Below are 19,330 nucleotides of genomic sequence, written 5' to 3'. Positions count from 1 at the left end.
TCTAGTGTTTGGGGGTTCTAATTAATTTTCTAGCAAAAAAAAAATACAGATTGAGTGTAGTGAGGAGAAGGAGAGAATTCATGTTCAGAATGGAATGCGTTCCCATAGAAGATAATGGGTTGTAATTCTAAACGCAATGCCCAGAAAACGCACTTTTTTGTGCAACGCACAATGCGAATGCAACACACATTTGTGAACCAGATGCATTCAAATTAAGTTATTTTAAAATGTCCTGCAGATTGGATGCGGTGTAAACCGCATGTAATTCGCATAGGTGTGAACGGGGGCTCATTCTTCAGATGGAGTGGAATCCGTCCAAGCAGATCCACCTGCTAAGCAGGCATCGCTCCCCTGATCCTCACTCAGCAGGTGGATGACCGGTCTGCGTCTCTGTCTTTGCATAGCGCAGCAGACACAGACAGTTGTTATCAATGGTGCAGATGGATGAAAACTGACTGCCTGTTCATTTCCATCCGATCCGCCAGGTGGATGGGGGAACAGATGCTCATCAGTCTATCTTTAGTGGACTGGGTTGGATAATGGCGGGTGACAGCAGACCCATGAGTGCGGACATCTGCCATCCCATAGAGAACAATGGCTGAAAAAAAAACAGACAGGCAGACCCAAATCCCTGCTCAGCAGGCGGATGACCGGCCTGTACAAAAAAGCGCCACTGCCCCCATCTGCGAGCTGGTCGGTAAGTAAGCAAGCCAATTTATCCTTGGCCTCGTTTTTACCGGATGACCGGTCTGTGTCTGCTCCGCACAGCAGACACAGCCCACTGTTATCTATGGGGCAGATGGACGAAAATAGACTGACTGTTCATTTCCATCCGATCCGCTGGACAGATGGGGACCCCCCATCCGTCTATTTTTAGGCTGCATTCACAACTGAGCATTTAACTTTCAGGCCGAAAGTCACATGTTTTTGCACAGGTCAAAAAGGTCACCAATGCAAAAAGCAGAAAAACTTCTAATCTGCCCAAAAAGAAGCTCCTGTGTTTCAGGCTACAGATATGAACAGGGGCCCATATTAATTCCATGCAAAGGTAAAGCATAATGGACTACTATGCATCGCATAGTAGTCAATTATGTGTCTATTATCTGACACAGGAGCCAGAGAAGTCACCGCTGTCCCCTGTAGTCCGGCGCTTCCATCTTCTCGGTGGGTCTCGCTGCTCCGCCGCTGTCATTCGGCTCCGCCGCGATGACGTCACTCTCGCGCATACGCGCGGCATATCTCCGTTGACGGCGGCGCGCTCGGTGCCGTAGACAGCAGTGCCTGTCTTTCGGCAAATATCTCCTAAACAGTGTAGGTTTAGGAGATATTTCTTGGACCTACAGGTAAGCCTTAATCTAGGCTTACCTGTAGGTCAAAGTGTGTTGTAAGGGTTTACAACCACTTTAATGAATGTGATTTTTGCTTGTTGGGCATTTTCAGGCATTTTACGAGCTGAAAACACTCAGGTGTTAAAGCAGCCTTAGTGGACTGGCATGGATGATTGTCGACATCCCCCACCCCATAGAACAATGGCTTAAAAAACCAGAGGCAGACGCAAAAATCGGTCCACTGGTGTAAAATGGGTCTTAGAGACATTGGGGGGAACAGATGCAGCAGTGATCCTAGGCAAATGTACATTTATTTAATTTCTCTTTTAAAAGAAGTATGGTTTTTTTTTCAGAATAATACTTGCCAAGGTAGATGCAACATCGGTCTGTCCCCCGCTGACTCCAACACTGAGAACCGAGCAATCAAACACCACCGATCGCTTGGTTCTCACAGCTCCATGAGCAGAGGGGTGCCAACTGTCAGTCAGCAGCTCTCTGCTGTGCCCTCACTCTCACTGGAGCGCTGGGCTGTGGAGGTAGACACTGAGATCGCCGAGAGGCTGAGCCGGGTGCCGGTCCAGGTATGTGGGCAGATCACAATTCCATCGCCACGAGTCGTGCACTGGGCTGTAGAGTGGTGGAAGCGGCTGGCTCAGGCTCTCAGCGGCACAGAGAGAGTCGTGATTTTGCCTGAACCGGCTCCATGACAAAAGCAGCCAGTGGACTTCAGTCCGCTGTCTGCTGAAAAAAACGGGTCTGCAGAACGAACTGCACCCCTGTGATCCACAGAAGTACAGCCAAATAATAGGCTTTGGCTGTACTTCTCCTTTAAGTGCGAACAGCGCCAATCTACTTCACACACACGCCTCAGACAAGACTCGCTGCTATGTGACTATGTAAAGATAAACTGGCAATCATGTGATTTATATATAAACATCTCAAAGATTCTTCACCAAGTCATATGAGCGTGCTCAGCGTGGACTTTGTATCTGATGTGGTTGCTCCTTTTACGGTTAAACAATAATAACTTTTAAGAAAAGGCAAAAACTAGGTCAGGGTACATGATGCAAAGCGGTGCTGTCCAGATCATTCCAAACATGTCTCCACATATCATACCACGGATGATACACAACTCTACAAATATGTGCTAAACTGGAGGATGACAACTCTGTAGATCAACTGATAAAATGTGCAATGCTTGGAATCCCTGTCCGTTTTTTTTTTTTGTGTTCCTTTGGGATAAACAGGATGTGAGCGGAAACATCCTCTTATACGGTTGTCACCTGCTGTGCCAAAGACAGATGTATATAAAATGTGCATTTCCAGTCACTTTCGGCAACAGTGACAACAGTCACTTGGAGGAATCCCTAGTGAGGATGAGGACAGCGGTAAAAAACACAATGGGGGTTTCAACCTTCCCACCTGTATTTAACCACATACCTACTGGGCACGCACTTCCTGCCCAGGCCATTTTTTCAGCGCCGTCGCACTTTGAATGACAACTATGCGGTCATACACTGTACCCACACTACATTTTTTTTTTTTATCATTTTCTTCCCACAGAGTTTCTTTTGGTGGTATTAAATCACTGCTGGGTTTTTTTTTTTTTATAAAAATAAAAGACCACACATTTTTTTTTCTTTTTTTCCAAAAAACACGTTTTCTTCCTTTTTTTCGGTCAGTAAATTTTGAAAACAATGTATTTTTCCCCCCTTCACTGATGTGCACTGATGAGGCGGCACTGGAGTGAGAGGAGACGCTTTTTTCAGTTGCTATTTTTAGACCCCTTTCACACCAGGGCGTTTTGCAGGCGCTATAGCGTTAGAAATAGCGCCTGCAATCCGTCCTAAAAAAGCTGCACCATTGTCTGTAGTGTGAAAGCCCCGAGGGCTTTCCCACTACAGCGGTGCGCTGGCAGGACGTCAAGGAAAAGTTCTGCCAGCAGCTTCTTTGGAGCGGTGAAGGAGCGGTGTGTTTACCGCTCCTCCACCGCTGCTCCCCATTGAAATCAATGGGGCAGCGCTGTAATACCGTCTGCAAAATGCCGCTATTGCCGGCGGTTTTAACCCTTTCTCGGCCGCTAGCGGGGGTAAAAGCGCCCCACTAGCGGCCGAAATGCGCAGCAAATCTGGCGCTAAAAATAGCGGCGTTTTACCGCCCACGCTATGGGCGGTGTGGTGTGAAAGGGGTCTTAGTGTTGTAGCGCCTGAAAAACGCTGCCAGTGTGAAAGGGGTCTTAATAGTTTTTCCTTTAATTGGGCTCACCTGGCAATCACAGGTGTCCGAGATTGTTTTCAGTGATCAAAAAAGACCCCCAAGGCACAGTGCCATCCATGAGTTAAACTGAAAAACAAAATATTACAATTTTTGTAACACCGAAATAGAATTTGCATAATAATTTGAAACAGGGTGTATTGTACCAAAGGATTTGTCATTTTTGCTCTGCTAGTCTTGTTATTTACTTATCCCTTCCATACTACATAGCCAGAAAGACCATTTAGGACTTCCTTTTAATTGGACGATGATAGCAATTCACTGTTCAGTTAGAAGAAGAAGAAGAATCCACGGCCTGGGTGGAGAATCCAGTCTCCTGCCAGCATGCTGCAGAGTGGAACCCTTGCAGTGGTCTCTCTACTAAGCCAGAGTCAGAGCTCTCCAATCAACACGAACAAACAGGTTTTAATAATGGCAGAATTACAGGCCTGACTCAGAAGGGAGTATGTAAAACCTAGAGCCCATTCTGCAGCATGCTGGCAGGGGACAGGCATTATCCACTTGGGCTGGGGCTTCCTTCTAAAAGAAAAAAAAAAAACATGCATTGCACGTAGTTGCGGCGTGGTCCTATTCACTTGAATGGGTTGAGTTCAGTGGCAGTACTGTCCACCAAATGCAACATAACATTTAATTTTCGTGTCTGTCCATAGCATGAGTACACCCCTGAGCAACTGCATGTTTTTTTTTTTTTTTAGGTGGGCAATCAGGGTAAAACTGCCACATGCCCACCTGCTTTTACCACCTCCCTGTGAATGAGCCCAAAGGCTGTGCATGCCTTGTGCTCCTGAGAATAAATTTGTCATGTTTACCATGATCACCCCACAGTGATAGAAAAAAATCTCAAAAGTTTGGGTTGTCATCAGGAACATTAAGAGGAAAATCTTCCAGTGGGGACACTAATTCTGGTGACAACTGGAGATTCCCTCACTTTGAAAGGGATTTTCTTTCACTTTCTGTTTTGGCTGTGGGACACGAAGTGAATGGAAATCTCAATGGGGACACAGGCGGCAGGGAGTGAAGGAAAAAGATGCCAGGGAGTGAAGGACAAAGATGGCAGGGATTTTTACCCTCCCTTAACCACTTAAGGACCAAGCCTATTTTTTTTTTTTTTTACACTTGGTATTTACAAGTTCAAATAATTTTTTTATTTTTTTTGCTAGAAAAGTTGCTTAGAACCCCCAAACATTTTTTTATTTTTATTTTTTACCCAGAAACCCTAGAGAATAAAATGGCAGTCGTTGCATTACGTCACACCAGTTTTTGCGCAGCATTCTTTCAAAAACGCAATTTTGGAAAAGAGACACTTTTTTGAATAATAATAAAAAAAAAAAATCAGTAAAAGTTAGGCACATTTTTTTCTATATTGTGCAAGATAATGTTACGCTGAGTAAATCGATAACCAACACTCAGAATGGCGACAAACATTGACCTTTAAAAAAAAATCTCCATAGGCAACATTTAAACATTTCTACAGGTTACCAGTTTTGTGTTACAGAGGAGGTCTTTTGCTAGAATTATTGCTCTTGCGCTAATTAATGCGGCGATACCTCACGTGCGATTTATGCACTATGCGGGCGACTTCATTTATTTTAAACTTTTATTATTCATGTTCACACTGCCCTTTAACATAAAAAAAAATATATAAAAAAAGCATGACAGCACCTCTTTAATGTGAGATATGGGGGTCAAAGAGACCTCATATCTCACATTTACACTTAAAACAAATAAATAAAAAAAAAAAAAAAAAAAACACATTGTCTCTTTAAGGCCATCGGGCAGAAGTGACATTTAACGTCACTTCCGTCATCCAATGGCAGAGGCGGGTGGGAGACATCATTCCCTCACTCGATTTAGTGGAAGACATCATTCCCTCACTCGACTTGCTGCCCCCCATCAAGGAAAAACCATGGATCGTCTCCGCTGCTACCGACGGCTCCGGTAAGCGGCGGAGACGCGGCAGGAGGGGGGCACCTCTCCCGTCGCCGATAAAAGTGATCTCATGGCGAATCCGCCACTGAGACCACTTTTATCCTGAAGAGGGCTGCCTATCAATGGAAAAAAAAAAAAAAAAAAAAAAAAAAGGGTTATGGCAGCTATCTGCTGCGATAACCCCAGTATATAACGTCAAAGTAGCGACGTATATCGACGCAATTGAATAGCGTTTTGCCATTCGTTATACTTTGAAGAGGTTACATATGCACATCTGCCGTTAGAAACGATAAAACCCGATCGATTCAGACCTCCGTTCCCTCAACAGTGGACACCACAGAAGTTATTCCTTTTGGCAAATCTCTCTTTAAAGAAGACGTTTCAGCAGCACAGAGTGAGCCATTCATTAACTCTCCAGCTCTGCCTCCCTGCTGCATCTGAAATAAACAGTTCAGACTCTGAATGAGTCATTTTAGACATACAATGACATCATTATCAGGTGACAGAATCAAACGGGTGACTGTGCAAATTTTAGAAAACTCCCTGGAATACAGTCCAAGCACTACTTACACCAAAACAGGGAGACAAGCTGCCCTATGAGATCGTTCGCCCAAAACACTTATTTACAATTTGTATTTTCTTCTAGAAAATTACTTAGAACCCCAAAACATTTATTTATTTTTAAAGCAGAGGCCCTAGAGAATAAACTGGTGGGTTTTGCAATTGTTTATGTCACACAGTATTTGCGCAGCAATTTGTTTAGGAATTTTTTTTTTTTTTTTTTTTAAGTTTGAATACTAAATGCAAAAAATAAAAATTTTTTAAAAATAAATAAAAAAAGCACACAAAATATAACCTAATTTTTTATGTAAAATATAAAGTTACACCGGAAACCCAACGTGTCACGCTTCAAAATTTGCGCAGGTCCATGCGTGACTCAAAAAAAAAAAAAAGAACACACATCAAAAACGTAACTGATCAGAAATGCAATAGGACCAGTGTGAAGACATAAATTGAATTTAAAGGGATGCATTTTTCTTAAAGCGGAGCTCCACCCTAAAGTGGAACTTCGCTCATCGGATTCCCCCCCCCCCTCTGGTGTCACAATTGACAACTTTCGGGGAGGGGGGAGTGGGACAGGATACCCGTCTTCGACAGGTATCCTTTCCCACTTCCGGGAGTCCAGCCGCGATCCGTGACGTCACCGCGGGGCTCCCTCCTCCTCCTCCTTTTCCCCCGGCCGCCGGGCTAATAGGAGAGAGGAGCGGAGCCTCGCGCATGCGCAGTAGGGTTCCCAGCATGAAGCAGAAAGGCTACACTGCCGGGTTCCCTTATCCACAATGGTGGCAGCAGCACCCAACAGCTGATGGAAACATCAGCGGCGGTGCCGACATCAAGGGACTGCAGGACAGGTAAAGTGTCCATTTATTAAAAGCCAGCAGCTGCAGTACGTGTAGCTGCTGGCTTTTAATTTTTTTTTTCCCCACGGAACGCCACTTTAAGCTTTTCTTGTGCTAAAAAAGGTGTTGATAATGGCCAACAATAAATTCTAATTAATTTAAAATTGTGACATTAGCCACTTCAATACCAGGCACTTATACACCTTCCCGCCCAGACTAAATTTCAGCTGTTGCATTTTGAATGACAATTGCGGTCCTGCCACGCTGTAACCAAACTAATTTTTTTATAATATTGTTTGCCCAAATAGAGCTTTCTTTTGGTGGTATTTGACCACCTCTGGGATTTTTTTTTTTTCTGCAAAAAAAACAAAAAAAAACAAAAAAAAATCAGACAGAATTTTTTTTTATTAGTTTCGGTTACAAAACGTTGTAATTAAGTACGTTTTCTCCTTCATGGACGGGCTCTGATAAGGCGGCACTGATGGGGCTGTACTGATATGCAGCACGGATGGGCACAGATGTACTATAAAGTATGGTACTGGATGCCAGTGCCAAACAATAATGCCTGCCAATCAGTGATGCCCATTGACTTTACCTAGAGTTGCGGTGTGTCAGACCGACACACAGCGGCTTAATATCCTGAAGACATCATATGACGTCCGGTGGTCAGGATATTTAAACCACTTTGCCGCCGTCATTTTGCTATATGGCAGGCGGAAAGTGGTTAAACTAAAAAGCCAAATATAATACAAATAACATATTTATCGGCGTATAACATGCACTTTTTTCCCCTCACAATTATGGAAAAATCTTGGGTGCGTGTTATACGCCGATCCCCACTGACTGTGAGCAGAGTGATCACCGCCAAGATACAGAGTGTACTTGGCTCTTCTCGGCTCCGCTCAGTCACACCCAGTCCCGCCATTGGACCTGTGTTATGAGCGGAGCCGAGAAGAGCCGAGTACACTCACTTATGTGTACCTCGGCTCCGCCCAGTCCCTGCTGCTATCTCAGTGGCGTTCGCTTTTAAATCGTCCCAGTGATGGACACTGGGGGCAAGGCTGCAATGGACACTGATAAGGCTGCATTTGATGGGCATTTAAATCAACGTTTTTTTCCTTAAAATTCCCTCCTAAACTTGGGGTGCATGTTATAAGCTGAGCCTCGAGAGAGAGTGTCTGTGTACGTCCTATGGCCACGCCCTACGCATTTCGTCATCCCTTGTGACAGCAATAGGCGGTGACAGGTACGCTCTATGGAGAGATCGGGGGGGGGGGGGGGGGGGGGGGGGTGTCTAAGATCCCAAATCCCTCCTCTGCACTGAAAAGCATTCAAAAACACCAAGATCTGAGTTTTTGAATGCTCTAGAATTTCTGCAAAACCATTACACTGAGAAGGCAAGTTTTAACAGGTTTTTTTTTTTTTTTTTAAAACATCCCTTTAAACAATTCAGATTTCAATCAGGTAAATGTTGATCATCCCGCCGTTCACCAGTTACATTCTAATTTGTTTGGAAACTTGGATTACTATATATTTTAAACCGTCAGAAATACTTCTTGCTTACACTAATTCACGGTTTCTTATGATGTCCCGTGTGTGTGTTACTTTAAATAGATTTGATTAAGGAGTTCTTTATATTTAGCTGTTAAATTACAGGTTTACCATTCAGAAAATAAAAACAGGAGGAAGGAGGCTCTCATTCACTTCTCACACTTAACGCCGGAAATAAAAAAAAAGTCATCCAATTATAAAGCTATGAATAAGTCAGTCCAGCATGGGCAGCACAACTTGTCAAACTCTCCCATGTAAGTGAAGGGGGCTGCATCAATTAAAAGCACAGGCATCAGGAGGTGGCAGTATCGCCTCCTGAATGCCTGCCAACCTTATGTCACTTCTCCCTGAAAAGCAATTCAACGCAGATTACTTTTCAGTTGGTAAATTAGGCCCCTTTCATACAGATTCCACTTGCTCGGTGGAAGGAAGAAAAAATAAATAAAAATAAATAAATAAATAAATCGCTCCACCGATTATCGCTGACAGGTCGGTCTCCACTCACTGCAGAGCGGAGATGGACAGTACCGCCTGTACCCCACTCCAGAAGGGATCCGATAGCAAGGGACACAGGAGCACCTCCCCCAGGTGCCTACCTGCTAACCAACCAGAAGCAATCCAATAGCAGGGAGCACCTCCCCCCAGGGGTCTGCCTTTTACCTTACCAGATGGGATCCGACAGCAGGGGACACGGGAGCACCTCCCCCGGAGCCTACCAGCTAACCAACCAGAAGCAATCCAACAGCAGGGAGCACCTCCTCCAGGAGTCTACCTGCTATCCCACCAGAAGCAATCCAATAGCAGGGAGCATCTCCACCAGGAACCTACCTACTATCCTGCCAGAAGCAACCCAACAGCAGGGAGAACCTCCCCCAGGGGGTCTGCCTTTTACCCTTCTAGAAGGGATCTGACAGCAGGGGACACGGGGGAGCACCTCCCCCAGGTGCCTACCTGCTAACCAACCAGAAGCAATCCAATAGCAGGGAGCGCCTCCCCCAGGCGGTCTGTCTGCCTTTTACTCTTCCAGAAGGGATCCGACAACAGGGAACACAGGGGAGCACCTCCCCCAGGAGCCTACCTGCACTCCAAAAAAATAATACATTTAAAAAAAAAACGCCAATTTTAAACCTGCTCCCACTTCTACATTTTTCGACTGTTTGGCATCAATTTCAATAGCAGACCGAACCACAGAGTTTGCGACTAATGCAAATATATAGTTCTCAATTCCCAAAACAGTCACTACAAAGAAACAGCCACATCACAATTATAAACAGCGCAATGCAGGTGCCATTTGGTTTTGCAACCGAACAGCACACAAATATAAGAAAAGCACATAAATACAAGATGCAACAAGTATAAAATAAAGATACATGTGGTAATAAATCCCCCCCCCTCCCCCCTGTCTAACTGAAAACACTGTCCTTGAAATTATTATACAGGATTTATATAGCTCCAACAGTTTGCACAGCGCTTTACAACATGAGGGCAGACATTATAGTTACATTACAATTTGGCACAAGAGGAGTCAGAGGGAGTGTACAATCTATAAAACAAAAAGGGAGGCCTCAGCAAAAATGATCGCGCCAAGTCGAACAATTGCATTTTATGGGCCCCGCAACGCAAGGAGCTGGGCATGGGCATGAGAAGAGATTACTATTTTTTTTATTATTTATTATTATTATAGATTACAAGTCGCATCTTACAAATCAAATGACTTCACAGAGGTGACATCCGACGTTGCATAACCGTCCGGGTTCAGCCTCTGTACAAAAAAAAAAAAAGTTCAAGAGGATCTTCAGCTGGTTTGCAAAAAACTAAACCAGTTAGCGGCTACAAATACTGTAGCTGCTGACTTTTAATAAAAAGGACACTTGCCTGTCTAAGGATCCAGCTCCATCCTCACCCAGGGTGGTTCTTCGCTGATCTTTGGGTCCCCGATGCCAACATGTTTAGTGTGGGGAGACCGGCTGCAACTCCATGCGACTTCACAGCTGGCATGTGTGAATGATCTCGAAATCTCATGGGATCTGTGGCATGTCCAAAGAGGTTCTGGTGGGGAGGGGGGGGGGGTGTAGGGCTAGGCAATTTGGCCAGATTGTGAGCGGATAACTAGGTATAAAAAATGCACAAATTTGGTAAAGGAAGGGGGAGGAGGGCATAAAACTTTCCCTTGAGAAGTGAGGTTTCGCTTTAAGTAACCTCATCATAGATTAACACACTTCCAACACAAGTGTGAAAAAGCATCACTGCTCTCCCAGTGACCATAACATCAATTAGTAATCCTTTTCTTTTAAATATTTAACATCAGTCAGAGGACAGAAAAGACGGCTGCTGGGTGCTGAACCTGAAAGGAAAACCTTCCTTAGAACGGGGGCATAGTTGGCTATTTTTTGAAGTACCACCTAGAAATAACTTTAAAATGAGATCTCCAAAGTACATTAAGTGACAATTTGACTAATGCATCTGTAAAATGTGCTCTCTTTGGGGTCATTTGCTTTCAATAAAGAAGGGGGGGGGGGGGGGTTCTTTTCCAGTCCTCAGGGGATTGGGTAGAGTTGAGATGGCGCTCCCAGTTCGAGCAATAGAGTGGGGCTTGTGTCGTGGATTTACTAAGTATTGAAGATTTATTTATTTTTTAACAAGAAAAGTACTGAAGAATTTATAGAGAAATAAGGCCCTGGTTTGTTGTGCATGTCGGACATTTAGTCTCAAATACAGTCTTGGGTTTATACCAATTGTGATTTTTTAGATAGAGATACCGGAAGATTTAGGCGTAATGGAATTTTCTGTAGTCTGGAATATTGTAAGTCTTTTCATTGTTGGAAGGAACAGATGCCCCAGGCGGGTTTAAAAAAAAAAATATTTTACGCTCAATGATGATGGCAAACAGGACAAGTAGAGAGGGTGAATCTTCCTCTTCCTAATAGGGCAAAGGTGGCAATAAAAACTAATAGGTGTTCTAATTCCTCTCCAGATAGATATAGAGATATAGACACACACACACACACACACACACACACACGTTCATAAATCCTTTAACACATATGTAAATAGTGATGGTAACACATAGGAGGTATCACCACGAACGTCAGGAGGGATAGTAGTAATTTTAGACCCCCTTTCACACTGGGGCATTTTTCAGGCGCTTTAGCGTAAAAAAGAAAAGAAAAAGCGCCTGTAAAGCGCTTGAAAGAAGCCTCATCTGCAGTCCCAATGTGAAAGCCCAAGTGCTTTAAGAGCCCTTTCACGATGTCAGCGCCCGAAAAACGCTCGTAAAGCGCCGCTTAAACTAGCAGCACTTTACCAGCGTTTTTCAAGCGTTATTGGGGCACTTTTAACCCCTGCTAGTGGCCAAATAAAGGGTTAAAAGAGCCTACAAAACGCTGCTGCCAATAGTGCTTTTCAGGCGCTTCCCATTGTATTCACCGCTCCAAAAGCGCTGCAAAGAAGCTACTTGCAGGACTTTTTTTTGACGCCCTGCCAGCGAGGCGCCTCGGTGTGAAAGCACTCGGGCTTTTACATTGGGATTGCAGTTGCGGCTTCTTTCAGGCGCTTTTTTTTAAAGCAAAAGCACCTGAAAAACGCCCCAGTGTGAAAGGGATCTCAGTGTGAAAGCACTTGGGCTTTTACATTGGGATTGCAGTTGCAGCTTCTTTCAAGCGCTTTTTTTTTTACGCTACAGCGCATGAAAAACGCCCCAGTGTGAAAGGGGTCTTAGGGCTAACACTCACAATTAACTCTAAAAGCAAAAAAGACTTTAAAGTGTCACCTATAGACAACTTTTTGTAGTGTAGTTTGTTGCAATGGCATACACAATTGTAAATCTTGACATGTTTGGTATAGCTACACATCATTTATTTCTCAAAAATAAAAAAATTGGGTCTTATATTGATTTTGCGTGCACTAAAATTAGTTTAACCACAAAAAAATATTTATATACTTAATTTACCTATAGTTCTAATTTAAAGTTCCACCCAAAAATGGAACTTCCGCTTCTCCGGGTACCCCCCCCCCCCTCTCCGGTGTCACATTTGATACCTTTCAGGTGGGGGTGGGGAGCAGATACCAGTCTAATACAGGTATTTGTTCCCACGTCCGCCGTAGAATCTGCGTCGATCTACGCCAATTCCGGCCCCTCCTCCATCACCCCCACTGTCTTTTGGGAGACACACAGGTCCCAGAAGACAGCAGGGACCAGTGAGGTTGTGCAGCGTGACTCACACATGTACAGTAGGGAACCAGACTGTGAAGCCGTAAGGCTTCACTTTCTGAAGATGCCAGCGCCTGCACCCGGGAGCCGAGGGACAGCTCGGCTTCGGGCGAGGACATCGCGAGCATCCTGGACAGCTAAGTCCCCTTTCACACTACCGATCCGTTCAGATCCGCCTGTCAGTTTTTTCAGGCGGACCTGAACGGATGCTCCATAGAGCGTCGGATATCAGCGGTGACATGTGCGCTGACATCTGACCCGCTCCGATCCGAAAAAGTGTGACGAGGAAAAAGCTATTTTCCCATCAGTCATCGGATGACGACGGACACTGCGGTCCATCGTCACCCAATCTCCCATATCCCCGCTGTGCAAGCGGATATCCACGGGGCGGATCATCACTGATCCTCCCCGTGTGAAAGGACCCCAAGTGTCCTAATATTAAAAGTCAGCAGCTGCTGTATTTGTAGCTGCTGACTTAATATTTTTTTCTTTCAGCGGAACTGCACTTTAAGTGTATTTTTTCCCAGAAAATGTGCTTCAGATAAATATTGGGCGACATAAAAATCTACAACAGCCACCATTTTATTCTGCAGGGCCTGTGCTTTCAGAAAATATATGTTTGGGGCCTCCAAGTAAAATCTGATTTTTTTGCTAGAAAATTAACATGCATGAAAAAAAAAAAAAAAAAAAAAAAAGAATGCTTGACTAACCAGATCAACCAATCAAGCCCAATCAACATTACAACATAGCTGAAAGGATAGTATCAAATAAAGAATACTGGAAAATCCTGTTTTATAAGGCTTTACTGAGTGAAGCTAGCCATAAACACAAAGTATCTGTCATCAGCCTGTGGGTTGAATAAGAGAAAATCACCTAATTCCCCCATCCACACTCCACTGCCCGCTACTCTATTCAAACACTGGTACCTGCGGCTGTCTGAATACCACCTTTATTTGATTGAATATTGTTCAGCCAATACTTTTCCAACCACTTCTGTTTTAATTGGATGGTAATCAAGCTAAGTGGTGCCAGCTGGGCCTCCTATGGCTCAAACTTAATCTGATAGGAAAATCGGACAGTGTACGGCCAGCTTAAAGCGGAACAAAAACGCTCTCAATCGCCAATCACCATTTTTAATTCTTATGCCCGCTAGCCCTAGCAAATAGATTGAAAAAGTATAATTTAACAACTTTTTATGTTTCTTAAGTTGCTTCCTGCCCTAGGCCAAAGTTGTGTATATATATCTCCGAATGGGTTTTTTGGTGCCAAAACCAATACCAAAAATGAAATACACTAGGCCAAAAACCGAAACATATTTAAAAAAAAAAAAAATTTGGGTACAGGAGATGGTCACAGACTGGGGACGTGGTACAGGAGATGGTCACAGACTGGGGACGTGGTACAGGAGATGGTCACAGACTGGGGACGTGGTACAGGAGATGGTCACAGACTGGGGACGTGGTACAGGCCGCAGTGTGATGTTCCCGGCGCTGTGATCAAACAGGCGGCGGAAGTGGCTGTCCTGCACTATAGGACACCCCCATGATGGGCGGCAGCAGGGGGCGGAGCCCCGCCCCCCACGCCCCATTTTCAGCTCCATTATCGGCCGTAATTTCGGTGCATCCTAATATATTATAATATTTTCATTTATTTATTTTTTATTGCAAACCAAGGTACCTGTACATCGGTCTGTGAATGTGGTATTGTGGGGACGTTTTTTGCGGGTCCGGCGGACTCGATGTCCACCAGCCACTAACGATCGCAGTATAGAGAGAGGCAGAATGGGGGGGGGGGGTCTGCTTATGGAGCTAGGCAGATGACCGTTCTTATGCCCTGTAGACGCGGTCGGACTTTCCGACAGAAAAAGCGCGATCAGACCTTGTTGTCGGAAAATCCGATCGTGTGTGGGCTCCATCTGACTTTTTCCGTCGGAATTTCCGACACACAAAAGTTTGAGAGCTGGATCTTAAATTTTTCAACAACAAAATCCGATCATTTCAATTCTGATCGTGTGTAGACATTCCGACGGACAAAGTGCCATGCACGTTCAGAATAAATTACGAGACGAAAGCTATTGGCTACTGGCCTCTTTATAGTCCCGTCGTACATGTTCATACGTCACCACGTTCTGAACGATCAGATTTTCTGACAACTTTGTGCGACTGTGTGTATGCGAGACAAGTTTGGGCCAAAATTCGTCGGAAAAAAAAAAAAAAAAAAAAAAAAAGGCTGATTTTTGTCGTCGGAATGTCCGACCGTGTGTACAGGGCATTACAGCGACAACTCAGAGGCCTTCAGGAGGGGAGGAGGAGCTCTTTCAGCAACGCACACCCTCTTGTCGGGTAGACTGGGCCCAGGAATTAAATGCTACATGAATTATCCGCCCTTACTGAAGATGGCCGAGGCTAGAAATGCTAGAGAGATTTTTCAAAGTGCTTTCTCAGCAAAAGAAAGCGTGAAGACATGGATGGATGGAGTTTGCTTTAAGTATTAAAAATTAATGACCACAAGATTACACAGGCATTGCTTAAAGTCGCAGCAAAAAATAAAATTAAAAAAAAGAGTGACTTTCAGGGGGGCGCAAGTGTGAAAGAGGCCCAAGTAAGAATTGTGTTAGGAGGGGAAAGGGAGATTAAGGACTAGTAAGGTTTAGCCTGGAATTCTACTTAAACTTCATTTTTCTTCCCCCCCCCCCCCCATCTGAAACGTTAAGACATTTTTTATCATTTGTACCTTTAGGTTTTGGCCTATGTTGGTTCGCACTGCCTCCTGGATTGCTATGACACCGATGTCCCAGGAGGCAGTGTGCTTTGCATCTGCACTTGCACACCCGCCTGCAACTAGAGTGCCAAAACATTATAGTTGGCGACGTATGCATAGAAACCCCGCCCCCTTCCTGTGCGCAGATACAGCACCGGTGGTGGAGGGCGGACCTTACTAGAGAGCGGCGTGGAAGACGGACAGAGGACGAATGGACACAGCAGTGAAGTTCCGGTTTAGGATATAGTGTATTGTTAAAGCAAGTAAAAATGAATACAACATAAAAGGGCTGAACATGGACAGTGGTTCTGTACACATCTAGGATTTACTGTGGTCAAGACTAGACATGTTTTTACAAATATTTTCCTTCTTGCTTTAATTTTGTTAAACGTCAACCTGTGCCAAGACTATGTGTACTATTTCCACATTAAAAAAAATATATAATAAAAAGCAGTAAAAGCACTCTAAAATTAGCCCCTAATTACCCCTGTATCTCATCTCTGTAGCTCAGCCGTTTTCTATTAAAACAGAACATCAGCGGTCCAATGTAAACACACAGCAGGTGTTTCCAAACTATTATCTCCCGTTCACAACTTATTTCCAGAAGAAGCAAAACGCTCAATAATAGAGATGTGGTGTCACCTACCGTGCCAAAGTCATGAAATTCTGGACCCAGAGGCATTGATGTTCTCAGTACAGAACCAGTACCAGTCCCCCATCAGTAAAGTACCAGCCACCCCCTCCTCAGCACAGAGCCAGTACCAGCACCCCCTCCTCAGTACAGAACCAGAACCAGTACCAGCCCCCCCTCAGTACAGATCCAGTACCAGCCCCCCCCCCCTCCTCAGTACAAAACCAGTACCAGTCCCCCTCCTCAGTACAAAACCAGTACCAGTCCCCCCCTCCTCCTCAGTACAGAACCAGTACCAGTCCCCCCCCTCCTCCTCCTCAGTACAGAACCAGTACCAGTCCCCCCCCCTCCTCAGTACAGAACCAGTACCAGTCCCCCCCCTCCTCAGTACAGAACCAGTCCCCCCCTCCTCCTCCTCAGTACAGAACCAGTCCCCCCCCCTCCTCCTCCTCCTCCTCCTCAGTACAGAACCAGTACCAGTCCCCCCCCTCCTCCTCCTCCTCAGTACAGAACCAGTACCAGTCCCCCCCCCTCCTCCTCCTCCTCCTCCTCCTCCTCAGTACAGAACCAGTACCAGTCCCCCCCCTCCTCCTCCTCCTCCTCCTCCTCAGTACAGAACCAGTACCAGTCCCCCCCCTCCTCCTCCTCCTCCTCCTCAGTACAGAACCAGTACCAGTCCCCCCCCCCCTCCTCCTCAGTACAGAACCAGTACCAGTCCCCCCCCCTCCTCCTCCTCCTCCTCCTCCTCCTCCTCCTCCTCAGTACAGAACCAGTACCAGTCCCCCCCCCTCCTCCTCAGTACAGAACCAGTACCAGTCCCCCCCCCTCCTCCTCCTCCTCCTCAGTACAGAACCAGTACCAGTACCAGTCCCCCCCCTCCTCCTCCTCCTCAGTACAGAACCAGTACCAGTCCCCCCCCTCCTCCTCCTCAGTACAGAACCAGTACCAGTCCCCCCCCTCCTCCTCCTCCTCCTCCTCCTCAGTACAGAACCAGTACCAGTCCCCCCCCTCCTCCTCCTCCTCCTCAGTACAGAACCAGTACCAGTCCCCCCCCTCCTCCTCCTCCTCCTCCTCCTCAGTACAGAACCAGTACCAGTCCCCCCCCTCCTCCTCCTCAGTACAGAACCAGTACCAGTCCCCCCCCTCCTCCTCCTCAGTACAGAACCAGTACCAGTCCCCCCCCCTCCTCCTCCTCCTCCTCAGTACAGAACCAGTACCAGTCCCCCCCCTCCTCCTCCTCCTCAGTACAGAACCAGTCCCCCCCCTCCTCCTCCTCCTCAGTACAGAACCAGTCCCCCCCCTCCTCCTCCTCCTCAGTACAGAACCAGTACCAGTCCCCCCCCCTCCTCCTCCTCAGTACAGAACCAGTACCAGTCCCCCCCCCTCCTCCTCCTCCTCAGTACAGAACCAGTACCAGTCCCCCCCTCCTCCTCCTCCTCAGTACAGAACCAGTACCAGTCCCCCCCTCCTCCTCCTCCTCCTCAGTACAGAACCAGTACCAGCCCCCCCCCCCCCCCTCAGTACAGAACCAGTACCAGTCCCCCCCTCCTCCTCCTCCTCAGTACAGAACCAGTACCAGTCCCCCCCCTCCTCCTCAGTACAGAACCAGTACCAGTCCCCCCTCCCTCCTCCTCAGTACAGAATCAGTACCAGCCCCCCTCCTCAGTACAGAATCAGTACTAGTCCCCTTCCTCATCAGTACTAGTCCCCTTCCTCATCAGTACTAGTCCCCTTCCTCATCAGTACTAGTCCCCCTCCTCCTCAGTACAGAATCAGTACCAGCCCCCCTCCTCAGTAGAATCAGTACTAGTCCCCCTCCTCCTCAGTACAGAATCAGTACTAGTCCCCCTCCTCCTCAGTACAGAACCAGTACCAGTCCCCCCCCCCTCCTCCTCCTCCTCAGTACAGAACCAGTCCCCCCCCTCCTCCTCCTCCTCAGTACAGAACCAGTCCCCCCCCTCCTCCTCCTCCTCAGTACAGAACCAGTCCCCCCCTCCTCCTCCTCCTCAGTACAGAACCAGTACCAGTCCCCCCCCTCCTCCTCCTCAGTACAGAACCAGTACCAGTCCCCCCCCCTCCTCCTCCTCCTCAGTACAGAACCAGTACCAGTCCCCCCCTCCTCCTCCTCCTCAGTACAGAACCAGTACCAGTCCCCCCCTCCTCCTCCTCCTCCTCAGTACAGAACCAGTACCAGCCCCCCCCCCCCCTCAGTACAGAACCAGTACCAGTCCCCCCCTCCTCCTCCTCCTCAGTACAGAACCAGTACCAGTCCCCCCCCTCCTCCTCAGTACAGAACCAGTACCAGTCCCCCCTCCCTCCTCCTCAGTACAGAATCAGTACCAGCCCCCTCCTCAGTACAGAATCAGTACTAGTCCCCTTCCTCATCAGTACTAGTCCCCTTCCTCATCAGTACTAGTCCCCTTCCTCATCAGTACTAGTCCCCCTCCTCCTCAGTACAGAATCAGTACCAGCCCCCCTCCTCAGTAGAATCAGTACTAGTCCCCCTCCTCCTCAGTACAGAATCAGTACTAGTCCCCCTCCTCCTCAGTACAGAATCAGTACTAGTCCCCCTCCTCCTCAGTACAGAATCGGTACTAGTCCCCCTCCTCCTCAGTAGTGTCCTCAGACTGTGTTAGAACTACGGAGCCACACTCACCCGCTGCTGTACCGCTCCGCACCCGCTGTTAAATCCAGCCTAGAGCACCTTCTCCCCGGCCTCAGTGTGCGACGCCATCTTGCGACACTTCCTCCTTCCTCCGACAGGCAGGGCGTGACGTCAAGGGGCGCCGGGCGTCACATGACCAGCAACAGCGAGCCACGCAGGCGCCTGAGAGGGAGAGAGCGAACGTGACTGGGGAAGGAACCAAGGGTGACAGAGGAGGGGGCGGCGATACTAACTATGACAGAAGAGGCGGGAAGTACTAAGTCTGACAGATGGGGGGGGACAAATCTGACAGGACCACCTGTGACAGAAGATGGGGAGGACCAACTCTGGCCTCAGTTGGGGGGGGGGCATCTCTGGAGATATAGGGAGAGACTAATTCTGACTAAATCTATCCCCTATTTTGTAGAGCAATAACTTTTGTGCAAACCAATCAGTAAACGCTTTTTGTTTTGTTTTTTGGACCAAAAACATGTAGCAGAATACAAATTGGCCAAAACTGATGAAGAAATTAGATTAGGTAATCAAGTACCACCAAAAGAACGCTCTATTTGTGGGGAAAAAGAAAACGTCATGGGTACAGTG

At 46.7% G+C, this 19,330-nt stretch overlaps 1 protein-coding gene across 4 annotated transcripts in view; it reads right to left on the bottom strand.

Annotated features, from left to right (window-relative positions):
* Positions 1-18,913, bottom strand: part of UBAP1 (ubiquitin associated protein 1) — a 68,271-nt gene extending 49,358 nt beyond the window's left edge. Inside the window, exons 1-2 of one of the 4 annotated variants that reach the window (XM_077463142.1) lie at positions 18,740-18,909; positions 3,594-3,671 (exon numbers count right to left, since the gene is read on the bottom strand). The gene's annotated coding sequence lies outside the window, so the exon portion shown is untranslated. Of the gene's footprint in view, positions 1-3,593; positions 3,672-10,185; positions 10,208-18,739 lie in introns of those variants that run through there. The other 3 variants (XM_077463144.1, XM_077463141.1, XM_077463143.1) reach the window with 3 other exon arrangements.
* Between the last annotated feature and the right edge of the window lie 417 nt (positions 18,914-19,330).

This window comes from Lithobates pipiens, unplaced genomic scaffold (genome assembly GCF_037356315.1).
Source record: "Lithobates pipiens isolate NorthernLeopardFrog02 unplaced genomic scaffold, aLitPip1_a1.2 Scaffold_3, whole genome shotgun sequence".
In the NCBI taxonomy this organism is placed as follows: domain Eukaryota; kingdom Metazoa; phylum Chordata; class Amphibia; order Anura; family Ranidae; genus Lithobates; species Lithobates pipiens.
The sequence above is the reverse complement of the archived record's forward strand: the minus strand, read 5'-3'. Positions and strand labels throughout refer to the sequence as shown.